Raw genomic sequence first — 10,963 nt, 5'->3', positions numbered from 1 at the left:
TTTACATTAAGTAAATCAAATTTTTTTAGTTAAATAATACTCACAAAAATGTCTACATCTATTTAACATTTCTTTAGGATTTTTGATTACATATACTCAATTTTTTGTGATAGAAAATACATGTAATTATTGAAATATACTAAATGAACAGATTTCAAATTTACTCCATATTTTTAAGTGTATAAATGAAAAGTTTTTAAAGTGTATTACACAAATGGCTATTGTTTAAAAATTCTTAAAACTGTGATCACTTTTAGTAATAATCTGCAGCGCTGATCGAAAACTTTAGCTCAGGTCTGAGTTTTATGCAGACCAGTTCTTCACAGACTCAATCAATACTTTTTTTAGACCTTGGTTGTAATATAACCTTCCATGTTGGAGTAGAAAAAGGCCATACATTGTTGTTATAAAATAAGAAGCACATGTGTGTGAAATATTTTGTAGCATTAATTTGTACTCACGGAAATTATTAAAGTATAGTCAAACCTGTTCATTAAGGAGCGTGCCAATACTTTGTCATGACAAAAGTATAAGACTTTTTTTCTGCGTATTACAAAAGTGCTGAGTGTCAGATAAAATGCATCGTTTTAACGAATGTGTAACCCACACAACACACAAGGTTACTGGAGTGCAATTCTCTTTATCGCCTGCAGCTAGCGCAGGGAAATCACTCTGCCTGCAGGTTGCCAGGCAACCTAGTAAACAAACACACTTTCCTCCGGTTGAAGACGTTGCTTGAAAGTATCAAGAACTGTTTGAAAGCTGTGAGAGAGAAAGTTAAGCTGCAGGATGTTGAGTTTTTCAAGATACCTCCGATTGTTTTTTTTAGAAAGGGATAGATCTGAATCTTACCCTGGCGGTCAGTGGTGAGCCAACCGCAGAAGTGAATGGACCAAGAGCCTGGTGTGGCCAGCCGTGGCATCTTTGGACCTATCATCATCATCCTTTGCCTTCATTTTAAAAACTGATAGTGAAGAGAACATATACTTCAAGAAACACTGAGAACTTCCATGGACTCATTCTTCATTTGAGTTATTTATTTTGAGTTTATTATGCACTGTGCACTCAGGAAGCCGACTTAGGTAGGCAGGGAATGTAAATAATTAATTTATTTTTTATAATACACTTTATAATACATTTTCAAATTTACCTGTTTTGTGTTGTCTGTTTTCTGCTAACCTTTTACTATTTCAGGCTCCGTAGAGCTTAGCCCATATCTCATTTTTAATACTTAAATTAGTTATTAATTACACTAATTTGAGACAAGGGGTTACAAGTGCACATAATAGTCAAAATATTAGCATACATTTAGGCCTACACGTAAACTGAATATATATAGTTTTGCTGGACCGCATGTTTATATTTCCATCAATTTTCGCTTAGTGCTGAATGCTGATTAGTGCTGATACAATCCAGCAAATAAATAAATACATGTTGATATATAGTTCAAATGGGTTCTTTATATATTATTGCAGATAATTCATATACGAATATAGCCAACCAATATTTGTTCTGTCTCATTATATTATTATACATGTAAACACAGCTCTCTTGCGCTCTCTCCATCTTTCTTTCTCTCTCTCTCGCTCTCCACATGGCTTACTATGGCGTTTGAGATGCATAAAAAAGCAATACCAACAAAAGCATTTCATTCCAAAAATCTTACAATTGTCTTGAACCAGCATATGGCGGTGGATAGTATAGCCTAAACGGAACAGCAGTCGATCAAAATATTAGAAACATGCACACCCGCTGGCCGTTCGTCCAAGAAAGTCAGCGGAGGTGTGGGCATTCCCGTAATTTCGGTGGTTTTAAATATGCATAAATATAAACATAAATATAAACACATAAATTTGCCTATTGAATTTGCCTAAATTACTTTTCAAGTACAATGCACTCAAAATGAACAAAAATGACTAAGGAAGAACAAAAAGTTAGTTAAGTCCAGTAATTGTCCGCATACTTCATGATGAGCACTGAAGAAAGCATGGATTGAAACGTCTGCTCTCTAGTCTGTTTTTTATACACTTTGCACTGTTGTCACTTTTGCATAAAATATTTTTGAAATATCACTTATAGTCTATTATAGCTTTATAGACTATTTACGAAATTTGCTAAATTGCATGAACATGAAAAATCTCTTATTCTATGCGTTCCTTTTTATTGACAGCCATTAAAAAAATAAGCGATGTTGATAAACAAAACAAAAGAATTTAAATCCGCCCCAAAGTGGACTTGAACCGCAGCAGCATCGACATTAGAACCGAATGCTCTAACCACCAGGCTAACTGAGACAGTTCATGACTAATCGACTAATACAGTTGATCTGTTAGACCAGGTGGGATTTCATGTTTATTCAAAGCTGTGAAATATTTCAACCCCTTACTTAATGTCTTGGGTAAATGTATTTACTTAATAATTGGGACACCTTAAATGAGGTTGGTGTGCTATTACCGCTCCTATTTTAACATGATACAGAGATGCAGTATTTTTTTTCTTAAGCTAATATATTTAATCTTAGTAACGTTAGAGAAAAAACTATAATTTGCTGCCCATTTATGATATGCTGCGCATGCATGTAATCTTTAAACACTTATTTCATCATGGATGATCAGTATGAATTGCTCTGGCCTGACTCAGTTCATCATTGATTGGGTAAGAACGGTTCAAACCTACTGGCTGTGGAAATTGATGGGAGGGGCTCATTATACCACTAGCAAACGCCGCTTTTTACGCCGTCTTTGACAGAAGATAACGCCGTTATTTACGGCGTAAATGGCAAGACAAACGGCGTCTCAAAACGGCGTCATTGATTGGATTATAAAACGCCGTAAATAACGGCGTTGTTGCCGATTTTCGCGCGGTTTTTACGGCGTTTGGAATCCCGACGGCGTATTTAGCGGCGCAAATTCTGTTTTAAACGCCGTTAAATACGGCGTTTGGATGCAAACGCGATTCATTCATTGCGTAAATGTGGACCTTCTGGCTTGCCATAGAGTGCTCTGTTCCACGCCCGGGCGCGGATTGGTTAATCGCGCTGCGGCCGGGTTGCAGAGGTGGGCCAGAGCGCGGTTCACTTGGGCTCAGGCGCGGAAGGCTGTGGTGTGAGCGCAATCGCGCCTGAGAGCGATTCAAAAGGTGAAGACGTCAGTTGCGCGACCACTCACCTTCATCTGCCTCCGTAAAAACCTTTTGATGCACGCAGCGGGGTTACGTGAATGTCCGCGCTGCGCACATGACAGATCAACTAAGCAATATGATGACATGTGAGAGGGCTGTCTGTAATCGCGCACCAAACGACTCCGAATAAAAAAACACAGACCTATCATTACGGTGGGTTCCAGTGTTCAGTGAGAGCTTTACTTCCTGCTTTTTTCAAAACAATCGCATCTTAATGACGAAAGCGCGCCCGGACTCGGATCTGTAAAAGTACAGTGTGAGTGCGTGCACATGGGGGAAGTAGGGAGGGGTGACATTCGCGCTGGGGCATGGTTTGGTTTGGTTTGGATAATGTGAGTGCGCCCTAAGTCAATTTTAGTAAAAAAAAGTATTCTTTAACAAATTAATTTAGGTTAAAAAGTGTGGTGTATTAAATACTATTAAAATGTGCATTAAGGTTGTCCCTGAGGGCTTGCCGTTGTTTTAGTCGGTGTGCCTTCTGCGCATGTCATGACAAAAAAGTTGAGCCTCATATACCCTCTTGTTGAGTTTGTGTGTTACGCTGCGACCTCCCTTATAAAGTTGAGAAACACGTTCCTTGCCTTGTTGTTTAAATACACCACAAAAAGTATTGGAAATGGGCTTAGGTTTGACAAGTAGATACATGTAAAACCTTAAGCTTACCATGAAATGTGTCACAAGCCGAATGTCGAGTAAAATTGAATGTATATACAGCGTGACAAGTTACCTTTAAAAATATTAGCGTGATGAGCCTTCAGGTGCCGCTTGAGGTTGGTGGTATTCTTCCCACCTAGTTTGTGGCCACATTTACCGTCGTCTCCCAATATGAATTCCGTTTTTCTTTCTGATGGATTATACTGAAAGTATGTCCATAAATCATCTCGTCATTTCCGTTTATTGGCGTCACCGCCACGGTCCTTCGAACTCGCCACAGCCGCAGGTGTGTTTTTGTTGTATGAAATCTGGTGTGCGTGCGCGGCATGGCGGCAGCCGGGTGGTGGGCGTGAGTGAGACTGTGTTGACCAAAAACAAGGATAGGAAGCGACAGCATTGCTGATACTTTTTAGCTAAAAACAGACACGCAAAATTGGCAGAAATGACATGCATTGTGAACGTCAGACTTATAATCATTTTCGTTCCGTCTCGTCTCGTCAACGAAAACTCGAAAGCATCTCATCATGTTTTCGTCACCTTAGAGACATTTTTAGCTAGTCATCGTCGCGTTAGCGTCATAAAAAATAGGTGCGTCAACGAAATCATTTCGTTATCGTCATCGTTGATGAAAACAACACTGATGGGCAGTTCAGTCATTTTATACAGATCAGTTTTTCGGACACAACCTCGGCTCTTTAAATGCCGACATCTCTATAATACACACACACACACACACACACACACACACACACACATACACACGCATTCTGGTTTCCATGTTTTGTGGGGACATTCCATAGACGTAATGCATTTTATACCATACAAACTGTATATTCTATTCCCCTTACCTGCCCCATTCCCTAACCCCAACCATCACAAAAACCTTTGTTGTACCTTAGATTTTCAATAAACATCATCATGTTTGATTTATAAGCTTGTTTCCTCATGGGGACATCAAAATGTCCCCACAAGGTCACAAAAACACTGGTATTCCTATCTTTGTGGGGACAATTGGTCCCCACAACGTGATAATTACCAGGTACACACACACACACACACACACACACACACACACACACACACACACAGAAGTAAACTTGCTCCTTTGTCTGTGTGTCTTTACAGCACGTCATGTCGCTACAACACTACACAGCTGAATGAAGTCGTCTTGACTCTGTCTAAAGCAATCATGGAGTTATACATGTTGTACAGCTGTTCCTGACATAGCAAAGAATCATCTCTCTCTCACACACACACAGACCCACACACACACACACAGCTCCTTCAGACTTAAGGAAGAGGGAGCAGAGAGCCAAGCTACGTCCTTCAGCTGACCGCCAGCGACAAAGCATCCCCTGAGACCAACTAGGACAGTTAGAGAGAGAGAAAGAGAGAGAGACATTGGCAGGAACTCTGCAGCAGCCAAGCAATGATACTGAGAAAAAGATAAAAAGCACAGAAAGATGACCCAAAACATATAAGACAATCTGTTTCTAAAAGCAGGCAGTGGGCGAAATCCAATCTGAAGTGATCATCCCTATGCCATATATTCCCTTCGAAGATCAGAACTCTTGATGTGTAAACTAAACAAGAGCAAATAGTGCGGCCGATTAAAATACACTTGGTGAATAGAGCAATGAAAAACAACGTCATTATCTCTTTATTTGGGGGACTGTTTATTCAAAATCCCCTTCCTGAAGTGCCCTTTAAAGACGCAAAAACACCTTTTGGAATTCACCAAGTGATGTTGAATGACAGGCACGTACCTGTAAAAAGTATCAGTCAGCACAGAATAAGTACAGTAATTAGCCATTTACATGGAACGTGTTGTTGGGTTTTAAACAGCTAGACAAACACAACAGAATGCAGGTGTCACACACTTTACACTGCGTTCTAACGGTGAGAGATACTGAAACAAAAGCAACAAACGGCAACAAAATTTGTGATGTAAAAGCCAAAAGGGTCCTTTATATTAGATTAGGTGACCAGACTTCCTGGTTTCCTTGATTTCAGCTGTTAAGTTCACTTTGACTTGAAATATCTTCAGTATCTTTCAGTCAACAGTACTGTCCCTGGTGGTTCTCAGTTGAAAGAAACTGCAATGAATAACAGCTGTTTCTTCGTCTGATTTGCAGATACTGTCGTTGTAGGATGACACATGGCATATGTACATTTCCAGTAATGTACAGTATGTGGTTGCCGACATAATGATTTGCAATGTTTGCTGCTGTCTTCTGCAAGCATCTCCTTGTTAGCAAGCAAGCTACATAGGAAAACAGGCAAACAAAAATAGGATTTTAACAATATGAGAGAAGCCTATCTGCCATGCATGTGAGCTGTATCTCTGTCACCATGAATGTTTTCTTACAGTACATCTATGGAGGCAAATCAGACACTGAACAGCTAAGCACCACAGTCAAATCAAGCTTGTTTTTGTCATTGTGGTACAACAATACACCCTAAGGGTGTACAATATGCTCACACTCTGTTCATTTAAAGCATCTGTTTCAAACCTGTAGGGCTTTCTTCCTTAGTTCGTTCAGGCATGTTTGACCATGGCAAAAACACTCGGATCTGCATCAAAAATATCCGTACGAGATTGCGGGCCGACACCACCTTGATCAGGCAAAATGAACTCTGGAGCGTGTTGTGAGAATGCAATCCAACCCGATGGACCAGGCTGAATATGATGGGTAATGAGGTACATTGTGTGAAAAACGGTAGTGTGTTTTACACATCTGGTCGAATAGACGTATTTCACTTTTATGCAAAACCGCATTTCTTTTGTCACTGCCACCCAATTCAAAATAATCACACAGATTTCTGATGCATTTTTCACCCCTTGTGATTTCCAGGCTGTTTTTAAACAATCAGTTGATGTCTGATAAAAATGTTTTTATGTGCCGATACCAATTTTATCCCATATAGGGCCCTATTTTAACGATCTGAAACGCAAGTGCGAAGCACAATGCGCAAGTGACTTTGTGGGTGGATCTTGGGCGCTGTTGCTATTTTCCCGGCGGGAGAAATAACTCTTGCGCCAGGCGCAAATCAATAAGGGGTTGGTCTGAAGTAGGTTCATTATTCATAGGTGTGGTTTGGGCGTAACGTCAAATAAACCAATCAGAACGCTATCCAACATTCCCTTTAAACGCAAGGGCGCAAGTTCCATGGCGGGTTGCTATTATTATGACGGATTTATCAGGCGCACGCCAGGAGCGGTTCACAGCCGAGGAGACCGACGTTCTTGTAAGAGCAGTCAAAGACAGAGAAGTTGTTTTGTATGGGGATAGGAGAAACCCGCCCAAATCAGCGTTGGTTAAACAGGTGTTGGAAATAGCCACAGTCTCATCAGCTGGCATCCCCATGGTTGCGCCAAGCGCTACAATGATGTCAGGAGACGGGGGAATCCCAAGCTTGCCAGCATAAATCGGGCACGCCGTGTAACGGGAGGTGGATCTGCCTCAGGGGCTGACGCCAGCAGAGGACATCGCTGCGTCCACCCTCACCGCTGAAAGGGTTTGGGGGCTTTGAAAACGGACCCAAAAAACGCAAGCAAGGTCCAACCACAAAGTACACTTACAAATCAAGTTCATATACATTAAGGTTTCTTATGAAAATATTTTAATCCTTATTTGCATGAGAATTTTTTAACGCAGCCACACAATAAATAAAAACTATTACCACAATGCTCACCACTATGATTCCCCTTATCTCATGTGTTAATATTTTTTATTGTAACAATTTATGATTTGCAAAAAAAATGGTTGCATCTGTGTAGATTAGATAAGCAAAGTGTGTGCGTGTTGTGCATGGTCAAGCATGCGCCCTTAAAATACCATAATGAACCACGCGCAACGCGCCACTGACTTTAGACTAGTTTTTTTTGGTCAGTGGCGCAATTGTTTTTTAAAACTGCAAAATAGCATCAGGGATGGTTTGCGCCGGAACATGCCTCCTTTTTTGCGCTGAACCGCCCAGGGAGCGCAAGGTCATTCCCTAGTTTGCCGACGTGCGTCTGTGGAGGGAAAAACCCGCTGTGCGCCGGTGCAAAATACGAATGATACATGCGTCACTGACAAAGTCAATTGCGCTGGGTGCAAGCTGGGCCCATAATGTTTAATTTTTGTGTTTATTATACTTTGTTTAAAGAAAGGGTTGCATTTAGTCTAAGATAAAGATGTTACAGGATTAAATTTAAGCCAAGACAGACCTTAAGTATTTAATCTCCTCACATACCTACCTGAGGCAATAAAAGAAATTTAAACTGACGGTAGATCATTTCCTTTAATTTTCTTGAGCAATTGCTAATACCCTTATAATAAGCACCAGCGATGACGGACTTACAGTTCGCTGACGAATGAATGCAAACAAAACTGCTGAAGATAGCCACACACTTTTTGCTCTTAATATTGATCTATGTGTTTTACGGAGACATACACATCTACTAGAGACCTGCACAATTTCCTTCAGATTCCTCTGCGTAATGGCTTTAAGAACTGCTGATTTTATTAGCCGTGATTGGCTTACCCACTCTGAAAATTACCAATCGAGTTTCTTGAGACCCGGGCAGGGATTCAAACCTGCAATGGGTCATGGTGTGTTTAAACTTTGTCGCCCAAGCGGGCCACATTCATTAATGCAATGATAAATTAATCAAGTTTTTGAACTGACCAGCTATTTTAGAGTTTTAAAGCAGGAGCGCAAGACTGCTGACCTGGGGCTTTACCGTCCTGGTCCTCCGTGAGGGATCATACCTTATTTACCTCACCACTGTTTTGTGAGACAATATGATTAAACTTTTACTTTGTAAGACAATTAATGCAATAAATTAAGTTGATGGTCAAGTCAGGCTGTTTTACATCCTCCCGACTCATTGTCTTTTTTCGCTTGTCAACACACACACAATACATTTTCTAAGTTGTATATGTAAGTGGTCATGCGATTGTAAGGCCAGGACAGGTGAAGGAGAGAGAGGGAAATCAATATGGAGCCAAATAGGAGAAATTCTTCCCATTATTTTATCCAATATTTACAGGACTCAGGAGGTACATAAACAGCACACACCCTGGCACTTTGCAATACTATGTTGTTTCTTTATCTTGTACAGTGATTATACATAGGTTTGTGTTTGTCTCAATTCTTTGTGACGCAAAATACAATGATTTATTTTTATCCACAATACGGTCGATCCATGAAAAGTTTATGACTTCAGCCCGTAGGCACGCTCACACACAGCAGCCCGATTTCATCCAGCCAGAACAATTCAGGAGCTCATAAATTTCAATCTGGAACAATCACCAGCATCAAATTTAATACATTATGCATCACTCGATAACTCACAGAATCCGAGCTCTACATTAACACTGGCCTAATGATAGTGATGCATTATTCTCAAATTCAGAACATAAACAGTACAAAGAGAGCAAGGCCTTACTGCTTGTTCGGTGGAAGCCACCCACCGTCATCCATCTGAGGAGACTGCGCCAGGGCACAGGGAAGGTAAACTGGGAATGTTGTACCAGGAACTGTGATTTGGGGGAAAGCAGATTTATAAAATATCCTTATACAACCACACCTGACTGAGTGTGAAAAACTGATAGATTTAGATTTGTTTATAAAATATTTAGCTTACTGAAACACTATCTGTAAAATAAGAAAGATTTGTTGGTTCAACTAAAAAAGTAAGTTACCTGGTTTCCTTAAAATATTGAATTAATCTTTTTCTCTCTAATGACGCGCACACACACACACACACACACACGTGAATGCAGTGCCAACAGAGCCCTGCCTCATCTCGTTCACTGGTTGAACCGTACTTAAAAGAATGGGGAGTCTCCCCGACTGATTTTAGATGACAAAAAAGACAGCAAGAGTGCTGTGAGGAGCTTTTTGGATGCGAGTCAAATGAACATGGGAAGCCGAAGGACACAAGTGAAGTAAGCCAAATATTCAAGTGTTGCTACAGCCACTAATTTAGTAAAGCACTTGAAGGACCGACATGCAGACCTGTTTCAAAAGATGAATCATCATTAAAGGTGCCATAGAAAAAAACTGTATTTATGTAGGCAGAGATGGATAATAAGAGCTCTGTGCATGGTAATGACATATCGTGAGCCTCAGACGCGTTTGTTTCCTCATTTTTATGTAAATCTTGTGCAGACCGCTGGAAAACAGGCCAATCTAAACTTAACGCCGACTGTGACTTCACAGTTGAGATGTATGCCCCAACATTAAATTACACAAAAATAACAAAGTTGTTCAAATGCTAAAAACAAAGTTAATTACATTAATTAGCTACATGCTAATTAATGCTATATGCTAGCGGTTAGGCTGAAGTTCTACTATTGACGTTACAGTTACGGTTTGCAGGTCCATACTGAAAAAACCCCCACAAACTTTCCATTCAGAAACTTCCATTAACAATCTCCAAACAATTAGTTGTTCCTTAAAATCTATATTTTATAAGGTATAAGTAAGGGATAATGTAGAGGCAGCCGGTAGTTATCGGGAAATAAGCCCCGACGCGAAGCGGAGGGTCTTCTATCAAACTGAAGGGGCTTATTTTGCGATAACTACAGGGTGCCTCTACATTATCCCGCTTATTACACGGCTACTTGCCGTTACTTTGGAGCGGTTATTATTTGAAAAGAACGAACCTGCAAATGTCTCAACTGACCAATCAGAATCAAGCATTCCAGAGAGCCGTGTAATAAGGCAGAGCAATCAGAGCAGAGCTCAACATTATTCATGACCCTTCCAAATAAGGTAATAATAGACTATTTAATTATAAGGAGAAATCCTAGGGTTGTAAATGGACATGTTAAAAAGTTTCTGGATCATTTATGAAGAATTAAACATATTATTTCAATGCATTCTTTGGCACCTTTAAGTATTAATTCTAGACTTTCCAAATTGTTGTTGATATGTGTGTTGTCCCGTTTTTTTGCCTTTAATTATCAAAGTTAATACAACCACCTCAGAGTTATAAGACAGCGTTTTAGCTTACAAGAAAATACTTTGACTATGGTTGGAAGTAAGTTAACACAGATATTGTTGTGCTTTAAGTTCACAAAAATTTATTAACATTTATAAACCCTCATCTTGTTCAGTGTGGTTTATTTTCACA

Source organism: Paramisgurnus dabryanus, chromosome 21 (assembly GCF_030506205.2).
Source record: "Paramisgurnus dabryanus chromosome 21, PD_genome_1.1, whole genome shotgun sequence".
Lineage (NCBI taxonomy): Eukaryota > Metazoa > Chordata > Actinopteri > Cypriniformes > Cobitidae > Paramisgurnus > Paramisgurnus dabryanus.
The sequence above is the reverse complement of the archived record's forward strand: the minus strand, read 5'-3'. Positions refer to the sequence as shown.